Raw genomic sequence first — 12914 nt, 5'->3', positions numbered from 1 at the left:
CCTAGAATTACTTCAATTAAGCTCTTATTTGGCTAAGTTAGCTTATTTTCGGGATAAGTGCCTAAAAAAGGAAATAATACGAAATCAATCTAAAACGGCAAAGTAAGATAGATAAATGTACTAGAATGCCTAAACTTAAAGGGGTTTAAATATGCACTTTTCAGTGCTCATCAATCTCATTTGGCCACATGAAGATGAAGTTGAATATCTTTAATCCCACACCGAATTCATTTGACAAATATGAAGGAGAAGTTAATGTTGTAGATGAATGTCTTGTTCTTCAATGTCAAGGAAATGAGCTTTTGTGTAAAACCAAAACTTCCAAAGGATCATCTTCAACCTTGCATTCTAAAAATCTTATTTCAAACTCTTGCTTTGAAAGGGCATGGAAGCCCAAAGGTTGTGATTGCATAGACAAGGGACCAAAGGTTTATTTTGAGCTTAATCCAACAAGTTCTTCAAAGAACCATTTGTTGGGAGGAGTTCAAAACATCTATCACCCCAACAAGGAGGGGATGCATTATAAGATCTTTGATCCTGGCTAAAAGAGCCCAATGTTTTGTTAGAGACGTTAAAGACTAGCAAAAGCATTCATAGGGTGTCAAAACCCTATTCCTCCCCCATTTTTATCTTTCATTTCATTTCTTGCGAAGTCTAGATACTTGTTTTTGGTTCATATGCATTTCAAGGAACTTTGGTGTGGATTGCATAAGCTTTCATGTCATTATTGAGCATTCTGCATAGTTCGATCGATCTCAAACCTGAGTTCGATCGATCGAACTCCTCTTTGCATCCAACATTTAGAAAAAAATTCGACCTGCAGAAACTTGCATCCAAATCACCTCTCTGTCCCATCGTTCGAACTAACTCTTAGATCGATCAAGAGACCTTCGATTGATCCAACTTCCAAGTTCGATCGATCTCATGATTCAACACTTAGAAAAATTTTGAGCCTATATCAACCTGCATATTTCAGCTCTCTGTCTGATCGATCGAAGCATTCCAAGATCGATCGAGAAGTTTTTTGATCGATCCAACTTTCAAGTTCAATCGATCTCATGTTCCAACACTTAGCCAATTTTCTGAGCCAAAAACCTGCATACTTTTCTCTCTGTCTAATCGATCAAACTCTTGTTTCGATCGATCTCAGTCTTCATTTCATTATTTTGACTTTGTTTTGACTTTTCAAATTTTCAAAAATCCAAAAATATTTTCATTTTTATTTTATTTTATTTTCATTTTATTTATTTTATATTATTTTTCAAAAAGTTTTCAAAAATCCAAAAATATTTTAATTAATTTTTAATTATTAGTGTTTATTCAATTAAATTTAATTAAAAAAAAACCCAAAAATATTTTATTTTATTTTCCAATTTTTAATTTTAATCCCAATTTTTAATTTTCATTTTGCAATTTTCAAAAATTTCAAAAATCAAAAAAATACTTTGAAGAGAGTTCATCAAAGTTCGATCGATCACAGTTGAGTTCGATCGATCGAACTCTGTTGGAAATGTTTTTAGAAATAGAATCGAGGGTTTGTAAGATCGATTACAAAGATCGATCTAACTCACCCTCATCCTCAAAACCCTGACCCCTCTTCGTCGCCGTCACTGTCCAATCACTTCACCATCTCCGGCGAAGCTTTCCGGCGAGTTTCCAAGCTTCGCATCCCTCTCTCTCATCTCGGATTCCATCGTTCCCTCTTTGCATCCACTTCTTTCCTTCGGTTGAGGTAAGACCCGAGCATCCATACATACATACATGCTCTATGTGTTCATTCAAGCTTCAATCTCATCCATACATGCTCTATGTGTTGAATCCAAGCCATTTTTATGATGAATCTGCCATTGATGAGCCTTCGAAGCATTGTATATATATGTGTATATACGTGTATATGTTTTGTAGATATTTTGAGATTTGTTTAGACTTGTTAAAGTTTGGGCCTCGATTTGTGATGGATATTTGTTGATTTGATGTGTTGTAGGGCCCACGAACACGTTCGTGTAGGCCCCATGCTTCCAAAGTCACACATCTGTGACCTTTGAGTTTTCAACGTCGCACAGTTTGATCGATCGAACTAGTATCTCTGATCGATCTTGGGAGATCGATCGAACCCATGTCTTCGATCGATCGAAGTAGTGAGATCGATCTCACTTACTTTTGATCAATCCAACTTTTGTGATCGATCAATCCAACTTTTGTGAACTTCACAGATCTCACACACACACTTCATTCATCATATCTTATGTTCATGTTATCTCATATATGCCCAATGCCTATGATATTCCACATTAGATGCATTTCATACTTACATTGTTTAGCATGTTTCATATTCTAACACTTGCATAGATTCATGTCATATTTGTTTTGTCTATTTTATTTGACATATATGATTCTATTTCGTACTTTTAAATTTCTTATTCTGGCACTAACTCCCATTGCAAGGTTTTCTTTTTCTTTTTTGCAGGCCATGGTAAAGAGAAAGACCATTGCCAATAGGCAACATAAGCCCACCCTACATATTAGGCCACGGACAGAAGAGCCAGCAGAGCCCTCTTATGTACAGCGAGAGCCAGCACAGGCTACCCCACCTCCGTCACCATCTCATAAGCCTGAGGATGACTATATACCATCCACTTCTGCGGCTCATCCTGCTTTCACTCCATCACCATCTCCACCGCAGACTGGAGTTAAGCATTCACATATACCACCTCAACCAGCTCAGCCTGCTCAGCCAGCTCATCTGGGGCGTGATAAGCCCACACCTCGATATGCGCACATGACACTCGACCATGAGTCTGAGTTTGACACGGCCTTCTTCTCTCGATCGGTGCTGACCCGATCCGCCTACCATGATATTATTCAGAGGGGCCTAGCCGTTATTCTTGCCCTAGTCACAAAGCCGGTTTACCCACGGCTGGTTCGGTTGTTCTACCAGAACCTCCGACCATCGCCGCGTACCACAGCCGAGATGGTCACTTCTGTCAATGGCCATCTGATCACCATTACAGTGGACACTTTAGCCCGCTCTTGCCACTGTCTACACAGATGTCCTCCAGAGCTTCAGGACACATATCCAAGGTTATTCAGGCCTTCATATGCCGACATGCCAGTTTTCCTCACAGGTCACCATGCCAGTGGCTAGACCTTCACCACCCGGACATTCCTTCTCGACAACCTCTGGTTTACTAATTCCGTTCTCTATCGGAATATATACATGGTGGGGCACAAGATTTAGAGGAGGGGCGATTATCTGACAACCCTTTACTCTTTCTACACCGGGCACTGGGTGTCCATTCCCGCGCTCATCTGGAGCGTGATGAGGAAGCTGTATGATGAGTACATCAGCAAAGAAACGCCCGGATGGGCTAAGTCTCTTCCTTTCAGCCACCTCATCACCCAGATCCTCATCGACCAGCGTTACCCCATCCATCCTCGAGAGCACCCCCGAGAGAGGATCCTGTTACTTCCTCAGGAAGGACTGGAATAAGACCTACCGTTCCATTATTACCAAGCTGCAGGACCACGCGGTACTGGCTGCAGCAGAGTTGGAGCTGGAAGAGGCATAGGCACAGGCACAGGCAACAGCAGCAGTACATCCCATAGCGGACGATGCACCAATCGATCCAGCTGCCGAGCATTTAGATATAGACTTAGAGCGCCCTGTAAATGACGTAGAGCAGGACTCTCCAGCCAGGTCGCCCATTCATGAGCAGGAGCAGACTTAGGAGCTTTCTTCTGATTCATCTATGCCTGAGACTCCAGATATGACCCCCGGCTTTAGAGTGCGTCTGCAGACACTTGAGGATGCTGTTGTTACCATCCGAGCTGACCTTACAGCCCACAAAGCTGATTTTGCTGCCTTCCATATGGATGTCGCGACTATGTTCAGAGATCTATCTAGAGACATCTGCAGAGCCAGACCTGCCCGTTTTACCTCGTCTTCCTGAGCTCCCAGTCCTTTTTATCTTATGATCCCTCCCTCTCCTTTTGATACTTTACTATTGTTACTGTACATTATTATTTTTACAGCTGATTTGTCGGCTTTGATATTTTTGTTGTACCTGCACTTTATCCGTTTTATATATATCTATTTTTGCTATGGATGTCATATGATTGTATTCTCATATCTGTATGTTTGACTCCATCAGGTGCATCACAGTGACTTCAGTGAGAGAGTGCTACCCAATTTCCAGGACCACCTTTATATCTCTCTCATTTCTTTATCTGTTTATCCCATTTACACTTGCATGTCCATTATGCACTGATTATTCCATTTTATTATCTGATAAGTTTGTCCAAGTGTCAATTTTCAGGACCACAGTTCATCCCAAGTTTAGGGGGGCAATGCCACCCACTTCGGATACTTCAGTCCCGATCATTCTTACTTAGTTGCACTGGTATACTCTTTCCTTTGTTCTCTTTGCACATTAAGGACATTGTGCCATTTAAGTTTGGGGGGACTGGTGCTTTATAGTGTTAATTTTAAATTCAAATTTTGAGCATGACTTGTGTCTTTGAGGGATATTTCTATGATTGGTCCATATCTAGCTATGATTTTGATCTTTTGAGAACTACATTGCTTAAAATTTAAAAATTGCTTGACTTGAGAGTCCAATACTCCTTGTATACCTTAGGGATGCCATTTAGGAGTAAATTTTTTTGAAAAATTGATATATTGCTTGCACTTGTGGTCCACATCATCTTGATTTTGTGATTGTTTTGAGATTTATTCTAGGATTCTACACTAGCACAGGCACACACTAGCATTCCTTTGTGGGGTACATGCTTTGTTGATTATTGAATTGGTTATATCCCAATTGGGCTAGTAGTGCATTGAAAGCTTTCATTCTTGATAAAGGTGAATAACAACCCCTTTTCACTAAGTAGCCGGGATTCTAGCCTCATCAAGCACTTAACTTCTTACGCCGAAAGGTGGAGGGCACAAACTCTAGTTTAATAATTGAACTATTCAAAAAAAAAAAAAAAGTGAGGACTTCTCCCAAAATGTGAGAAGTATGAAATGATTAGATGGTTATTGTCTTGATTTGTAGCCTAGTTGATTTGAGCTTGTTAGTCCGTAGGGGTATTTGAACGCCTAATGCCCTAAAGCCGTCTAGTTTGGGAGTCATTGACCTAACGCTCAACCTCATGAATCGCTAGAAAGCTTAATAGATCAACACATTGCACTATACTTCCATCTTTGATCCTATAAAAAAATAATAATAAAAAAAAAAGCGCACCTAGAACAATAAAGCTTTAATAAAAGGTCCATTTTTTGTCTTGATGATCGGTACTAGATTTGTGTGCTAGTTTGAGGGTAAGGATGTGATTAATTCTTTAGTTGGCTAAGATAGCAACACATTTGATGCCGGTCCACTCAAAAGGATTCTAGAGTTGTTTTGATTTACATGATCATTTTCTTGATGTGTGGAGGACCATACTTGTTTGTTTGATGTTGAGATTTTGGGAGATTACTTGGAAAGGGTTGAAAAATTGCATACTTGAGGTAGTTTTCTCCCAATGCTTGTTTGCAATATTGGTGCCTCTTTTGAAAGAATGAGCTTAATGTTTGTGGGTACCATTTCTAGAAACCCTCACGAGACTTCACTCGTCCACTAGGTGTAACCTAGGGGTTTAAAAGGCTTGTTGCAGCTGCTAAGTGCAATCATGTTCCCTACGAAAGTGATGTTATCCATTTATTGTTTTCTAGTTCATAGTTGTATAGTTGTTCATTTCATTCATTTACTTTCTAGTTCATTGCTAGGGACTAGCAATATTTAAGTTTGGGGGTGTGATAAGCGCTGAAAAGTGCATATTTAAACCCCTTAAGCTTAGGTATTCTAGTACCTTTATCTGTCTTACTTTACCATTTTAGATTGATTTCGTATTATTTCCATTTTCAGGCACTTATCCCGAAAATAAGCTAACTCAGCCAACTAAGAGCTTAATTGAAGCAATTTTGGGATTAAACAAAGAAAGGAGCAAAGTGGAAAAAGAGGGAAACAAATGAAGCCAAAGGTGACAAGTAGCAAAGTTCGATTAATCCAAGTATAAGGTTCGATCGATCGAACAATGATCGATCTCAGCACTTCAAGATAGATCCAAGCCTAGACCCAAAAGCATAAAGTCCCAAAAGTTTGATCGATCCAACACCATCCTTCGATGGATCGAACACTTTTGTCCTTATTCAAATGATTGATCCTATCCATAGCTGTACCACCCACTAACCACTTTTGTCTTTTTCCCATAAATATCTCTCCAAAATATCTCGGATTTGTCTTTTCCCAAAAAGGTCAACTAGTTGGATCGATCCAGCCTAAGTTCGATAGATCTCAGCCGGTTCGATTGATCCAAGTCTAAGGTTCGATCGATCGAACTTCCTCCGGTGCGAAAAAATTTAAATTCCATCTCATTAAAAGTTGTCCTTTATCCAATCATTAGGGAATATTGTGTGCATAACCCCAGCTCATTTTGGGTGTCATTTTGACCTACTTATATAAGGATAAGGATTGTTTTTTACAAAGGGAGCCAATATTATTTTTCATATCATCTCTTGGAGAGCAAGCTTAGAGGAGGAGGAGGCTAGAGACAACATTGGAGTTCTTCATCAACAAAGAGCATATTTCAACCAAGGAATTTGCCCTTGAGGGTTAGAGCAACATCACCATGAGTGGCTAGACATCCTCTTGGGGCTAGAGTTAGCCCCGAGCATGCTTTCTATATCTTAATCTTGTGTATTATTGAAGGATTAGTGTTGTAATTGATATTTTGACACTTTGATATATATAGATCTTGTTTATTCAATGATTTATGTGGTTTAATGCTTCCAATTAATCATTTCATTCTATCCATATGTCTATGTATGCTAGAATAGATGTTCATGTGCTTGTCTCTAGATTTTGTGTTATCGATGCACGTCTATGTGTATTGATGATATAGATTTGGAGATTGTCAAAACATAGTGCTTAAAGGAATGCTTTTGTGATTCTCTTCATGGTTCATACTTATCTCTTGATGGATTATGCCTCTCCCCTAGTTTATTTTTATGCTAGTAGTGTAGATGTAATGTAGTTATAGTGTAGTGTTAAATAGGAGGACAATCTATGCTTGTTTGATGATCCAAGCTTTTGAATGCAAGTAGCATATGTCTCTAACCTTGTGTTGTATTTGGATTGTGAGCTTAATGAACGGATTAATGACTTGTTTTGATTTATTGTGCCTTTCACATGTTGTTTAGATAATATATGCTTCATTGCTTAGATATATTGTGCCTTTCATATGATATTTAGACAATACATGCTTAACTAGTCATCCTTACTTGTTGAATCAACCAAATACACTCACACTAATATTGCAACACACCATTTGCCCTCATTAATCACTTGTCAATGATATAGAAATGCATTGCTTGGTGGTGATCTCTACACCGCAAGATCTTTCTCTCTCTTACTTACTCTTAATTACATTCTTTTGCTATCACTTAGCTTAATTTAGTTGCTCTTTAATCAACCAACCAACCAATTGTTTGATCACCCAACCTACAAGCCCTAAAAACAATTCCACGACATTGCTCGATCCTCACAGTCCCTTGGGATGATCCCTACTCGCCCTAGCTATATTTATAGTGAAAGGTAGTAGTGGCTTCTATAAATGTAAAACTCTTGGCCCTCACCTTAATGCACACTCTTAAGCTTATGGTAGGACGACCACCACACACCCTATGAAAATCACAACTTGACTTCAACCTCAAACTCAAGAAATGGTCGGAAATGAATTTTAATAAGGGGGAATGGTAGAGCACGTCGAGGGGAACGATAAATGTAAAGGCCGAAGAGTTTTCACTTAGGAAAGCAAGTGGAGGAGAAGGAGAAAGAGTGGCAGCCAAGGAGCTCCCATGGCTGCCGGCCAAAAGAGTGGAGAAGATGAGTGAAAATCTGATTTTTCACTTTAAGGTATCCTATTTATAGTAAGTCTCAAAAACTGCCCCGAAAGGGCCCTACCGGGTCTGGAAAAGTGGATGTTGAGCAAACGCGCTCAAACGGAAAAACTCCGTGTATGAAAAAGATTCAAAATGAGAAAATATAAACAACGGAAGAAACAGAGTCAAAAACTGAGTCCCAAGCAGAAAGATATGCCTCGAACAAGTTCGACAGCAACCGGGTCCAAAAACTCTGAAACTGGAGAAAAATGACCAGAAGGAAATTCTAAGAGTCCACGACTCAACGAAAGGTGAAAATGAATCCCATATAAGGATCTAGGCTCCAGACGAGACATTTTGCAATAAATTTCGTTAATTGCACAATTGTCGCTACAAAAAGGGTTAACTGCGAAACTGCCCCAGAATGAAAATATCTTCCAAAAGATATTTTCTTAGATGCCCTTGAAATAAAATATCTTCAAAAGATATTTTTGAAAAACACCCCAAGAAAAGAAAAAGATTCCAAAGAATTGTGCATCTATGCCCCTATGGACACTGGGAGCAACCAGAGTACTTTCTTGCAAAAGTAAGGATACGTATTTCGAGGAAACCACTGAAGAGGAAGACATGTGAAGTCAAAAACTAACTCTGAGCATGAAAATAAGGTTTTGCCAAATAAGTGACAAATGGGGAAAAGATAGAACAGGGAAAAAGACGAAATAAGGAAAAGGACGAAAGACGTATAGTGTCTGAAAAGTGAAAATGCATAAATGACTCGGTCCTCAAAAGAAGTTGTCAATCCACGGAAAGAAATCTCAGAAACCATTTCTAAGCACTCGAGACGACACTAAGCGACAAGAAACAGAGCTCAGAAAAGAAAATTAAATGGAAAAAATTTATCCGTAAAATTTCAGGAAAAAGGAAAGGGAGGTAAATGACCGGGTCGTTACAAGTAATATTACTAGGGGTCGACATTAATTACCGTAATTAATAATTATATATATATAATTACTTAAGAAACTTAAGATACTATTCGGAAACAAAGAAGTAAAAGCCCCTAAAGTCACTAAACCGAATTTTAGTCTCAATAAAAATCTTGAAAGGTTTAATAATCAACCCAAAGAAGTAACTATACAAGATCTCCAAGCTGAAATCAATACAATAAAAGCTGAGATCAAGAATCTAAAGTCTGAAAATCAAGTAATTAAAATTGATATTTCTGATCTTAAAACAAATCCTCCTTTTTCCTTTAATGAGAAAGATACTGATTCTGATGATGCAAGATCCACTAAGTCAGAAAGATCTACTCCATCTCAATACCTTCAAACCTTAAATAAGATATCATTCCAAAAATGGTATGCTAAGGTTACCCTTATCATCAACAAGGATTTCAGACTCGAAGTCATTGCTTTGATTGATACAGGCGCCGATATTAATTGTATTCAGGAAGATTTAATACCTACAAAGTATTATGAAAAAACTACTGAACAATTAAGTTCTGCAAATAGAAGTAAGATGGATATATAATTATATATATATATATAAATATATATAATTATATGTATATAAATATAATTAATTAATAATTATTATGGAAGGAAATATATATATATATTGATATAAATATATGTGTGTGTGTGTGTGTGTGTGTGGGTATAATTTAATTAGTTAAGGATTATTATGAAAGAAAATATACATATATATTATATAATATATGTGTATATATATTATTTAACATAATTATTATTTCTTTTATTTGGTAGTCCTAGTAGAAATAGCATGGTTGGATTTTAATGTGTATAAATATACACATAAGGCTTTAGGGTTAAAAGTTTACACGAATAAGAGAGGTAAAGAGAGAAGAAGAGAAGACTGACAAAAATGAGGCCAGATCAGAGAAAGAGGACGTCAGAATTGGAAGAGACAATCAAAACTTGAAGTGTTGGTTTTGTTTCGAAACCTTTAGAGCATCTCCAACCCACCTCTTATTTGGGCTTCCAATTCAAAATATGGCAGGTGGGCTTAAAATTGAGCTTTCCAATGTAATGCTATTTAGGTTACTATTTTTTAACTTTGCTATTTTTAACGCCAATTGTAGCAAAACAAATAGCAATTGCTGTATGTGGGCTGGGGCTACAGAAAATAAGGGATGGCTCCAATCTGGCTTGTATTTGTCTAGGGCAACAGAGAGAGAGAGAGAGAAAGAGAAATAGGAGAACGGTGGCCGTCAATCCATTTCTCTTTCAGATTTCATTGTCTAAGTTTGTTGCTAAAAACCGATTTGATTTGGTTTTTCATTGCATCTTTGTGGGAGTTAAGCCAGATACGGTAAGGTTCCTAGTGTTTTTGTATTGTTTATCTCAAATTTCCTGTGTAATTCATTGTTATCGAATCTGCGAACTTTTTTGTATTGATTGGTGTTTGGATTCAGTGAGTTTAGATTTCATTCGGGTTTCCATCTTGTGGCTAAATCTATGAGTTTGGATTTCATTTGGGTTTCAATCTTGTGGTCATGGACAGTAGAACAGGGTGTTGCATAAAGATGTGTTTGATTTATTTGATGGACTCTGTTATGTCATTTGATGAATTTATATACCGGACTCTGTCTATTCCTTTCTATTCGAAACTAATAATTAATTTTCTTTTATGCAACCCTTTGTAGCTTCTTTGATTGTCCACCATCATTTTTATAACTTGCAAAAGTTTTTATTTTTCAGTTTCTAAATTTATACAATTTTAATTGGTAAACCTGAGTAAAAAATGTGCATAAAAATGAACAAGAATGGATGGATTGTACAATACAAAAACCAAAATAACTTGCTCGATTATAGTAGACAGCTACCAAAAAAGAGGAAGAGTGATGTTTTCCTCAGTTTCCACGTTGGATGTTGCCAGGGCAAGAGGAACACTAAGCTGTCTAATGAGGTGATAAGGAAAAGAATGGTAATTTATTGTTTCTACAGAAGTTTTTGCGTTGGATAGTTTGATGCCTAACCATCTGTTTTGAAGTCATTGAATATTGAATTTAGAATTTTAGCCTTATTGCTTGCTTTGAAAGATTGAGATTGCTTTCTTTCTCTCCTTACTCCTCTCTCTTTATACTTCCTCTTATTTGTCTTGTTATCTTTCTTCTCTACCACTTCTACTATAACACAACTTGCTGTCTTCTTACTTTTTCCTTGGACCAAACTTGAACCATCTAAAACAATCTATAAACTCTGATTCTCTTTGCAAAGCTTTCACACATTTTATTAGTTTGATGTTGGAACTGAAGGATCCTATTTTACTCACATTAGCTATTTGATACAAATTGTTAAACAGACACTAGTAAGAAACAGCATGTTGAAAATGTGTGTCACTGAAGTGAGGATATTGATATGGATGAGTGGCATTACAAGAAAAGGAGATATAAACAAAAAGTTGAAGGTATCAGGAAGAGAAGAGACCGAAAAGGACGTGATTTAAGGCCGTGAGAAAGGGTATAATTGCCTTGAATTTAACAAAGCCAACTTAGGTGATGGATCCATGTACATGCCCCCAATTAATAACACAAGTTTCATGAATAGATTGATCAAGACTAAAAATCAAGAGAAGAAAATATTGAAAATAATTCCATTTGTGTTGTGTTGTATATGTAACATTTTTTTTATTTTATTACAGTGGGCACAAAACCTGATGACCTGAGGTAAGCAGAAGCTTATTATGTTTAGTTTTGTACAGACATGGAAGGTTGATGATATTAAACCAAAACTTGAATGCTGATTGAAGTTTTCATAAATTGGTGCATTTTCAGGTTGACAGTTTATTGATCGTCCCTGTTCTACTGTAGTAGGAAGAGGGTTGCTGGTAGCATTATATAACTCTAAATAATATGGCACATTGCAACTGGACCTGCACTATAGAAATGTGCCCTTGGTGTGTTTGCAAGGTTTCATCAATGTCTAATGGATCAATGAACTATTAAGATACAAGGTGTTGTGATTCACTCTACTTTATACTGTGAGAGACATCCTTCCCTGAAAGGAATGTGTGTAAAAATAAGCACTATTTAAGACATAATAATTAATATAATAAAGCATGTATTAGTTCTAGTTACCTAGGTGATTATTGTTTTTTATTACTACTGCTAAAATTGAATCATTCCTTGTTTACCTTGGTTTATGTATACTTGAGAAAGTAAAGGGTGAATGCTCTTGGAAATGATTAGAATTGATACTTTACTCTCATAATTTTCTGCATAAATATCGAGTATTTTAAGATGGTTAAGGAAGTTCAAGCCGATTGACTTTGAGCATTTGTTGTTGGTTACAAATGTTGCTTATAAATCCGGTTTATTGACCTAGATTTACTTGAAATTAAGCTCGTTTCATCACCTGGAATGACCTATCGATTAATTTTGGGAATGGTAGTTGAAAAAGAATGGTGGTTGTGTCAAAAAGTAGCATTTTACATGAAATACACCATTGGAGCAGAATTGCTAAAATGTAGCATTTTGACACTGTAGCGCTGTCAAAATATAGATTTGGCATCCGAATTTAGCATTTTATCATTCGAGATGCTCTTAGGCAAATTATTTTCTAACTCTGCTCTTAGAACTCATAAGGATTTCACCTTGAGTATCAGTGTTTAGATTAATTTTATTTGATTAAATCAGAATTAAATCGGAGTATTAAAAACATGTTTTATTATTATTTTTATTTTTGGAATCGTTGAATTTTAACTATATATATATAGGTTGTATATATTGAAAATCAACTATATGCTTGATCTGTGTGTGACCCAAGAGGGCTATTTATGGTTTATAGAATTTCTGGGAATTTTCTATAATTTTCTAGAAATTTTTTATATTTTTCTATATTTTTAAGAATTTATTATATTTTATTTTCCAATAATTGTTGAAAATTATATATAAGTATATACTATTTATATAGTATTATATATAAATATACACACTGGCGTCTGTGAAATGGGTGCCTCCATAGGGAATTGATCC

General features: G+C 36.7%; 1 long non-coding RNA gene across 1 annotated transcript; it reads left to right on the top strand.

Moving 5' to 3' along the window:
• The first annotated feature begins 10013 nt into the window (after positions 1–10013).
• LOC132300381 (uncharacterized) lies at positions 10014–12150 on the top strand. Its single transcript, XR_009480412.1, has 2 exons — positions 10014–10249; positions 11715–12150. It is a non-coding gene; the product is annotated as an uncharacterized LOC132300381 (long non-coding RNA).
• Positions 12151–12914: the final 764 nt, after the last annotated feature.

Source organism: Cornus florida, unplaced genomic scaffold (assembly GCF_030987335.1).
Source record: "Cornus florida cultivar Cherokee Brave unplaced genomic scaffold, ASM3098733v1 CherokeeBrave_3.0.0_Hap2_Chr03, whole genome shotgun sequence".
Lineage (NCBI taxonomy): Eukaryota > Viridiplantae > Streptophyta > Magnoliopsida > Cornales > Cornaceae > Cornus > Cornus florida.
Note: the sequence above shows the minus strand (reverse complement) of the source record. Positions and strands in the feature narration are given on the sequence as shown.